The 796-nt window shown below is 38.8% G+C and overlaps 1 protein-coding gene across 1 annotated transcript in view; it reads left to right on the plus strand.

The window, feature by feature from the left end:
- Window positions 1-670: 670 nt before the first annotated feature.
- The window catches only part of LOC122798177 (ectonucleotide pyrophosphatase/phosphodiesterase family member 2-like), a 353,630-nt gene continuing 353,504 nt past the window's right edge, over window positions 671-796 (plus strand). The window contains exon 1 of the mRNA XM_044066918.1: window positions 671-796. This exon is cut by the window's right edge and continues 377 nt beyond it. The gene's annotated coding sequence lies outside the window, so the exon portion shown is untranslated.

Consider the following 796-nt stretch of genomic DNA (forward strand, 5'->3'; position numbering starts at 1 on the left):
TAATGCAAAACCTGTTATTCTATGAACTAAATTTGTAAGAGCTTTGTTTGTGTCTTTCGGCTTTTCCCGGTTAGGGGTCGCCACAGTGGAACTCCGGTCCGCTAATGATTGGTAGTTGATTTTTACGTGTCAAGTTACCAGCTCTGACGCACAACCTTCAACGAAGGTACGCCCATTCAAGAGCAATATTTAAAAATTGTCCCTGTTTTTCGGACGTTGACCCCCCATTATTTATGTCTTTGTCCATATTTCTTACTCTAAGAGGCTGAGAGCTATGCTGAGGATCGAAGTTATTAAATAGTGCCATACATTTCAATTTCAGACTTCATTTATTTCAGAAAATGCATGTTAACACTAATGCTACTATTTCTGTAAATGTTTAAGTTTGAAAGAGAAATATTTAACATCGCCCCTATTTTAGTGCCTTTGTCCCCCTCTTGATTTTAAGAGGTTGAGCGGTGTGAACCCGGATTGTTTTATGTATTTATTTCAGGAGTTGACCCTGATTGGTTGTGTAAGCTTGGTGTTCCTCTTTGGATTGGGCAAACGGAAGCCATACAAATTGATTTTCACACAAGAGTACTCAGAGCTAGCAGGGACAAACTAACTTTTAAATGTTATCACTACATATTTTCAAACAGTTAATTCAGAGATCGCTGGTTACCGTTTTGCCACAAGCTAACACTATTTCGGTCAACAAATTATGCAGCTGTGAATCAATAAATGACCCTTGTTGTCTTTATAGCAAGCACATGCCTCCCTGCCTAGAACTGACTAAACAGAGGGTTTATTAAGC

The sequence above is a fragment of the Protopterus annectens genome, chromosome 3.part1 (assembly GCF_019279795.1).
Source record: "Protopterus annectens isolate FY-2018-M chromosome 3.part1, PAN1.0, whole genome shotgun sequence".
In the NCBI taxonomy this organism is placed as follows: Eukaryota; Metazoa; Chordata; order Ceratodontiformes; family Protopteridae; genus Protopterus; species Protopterus annectens.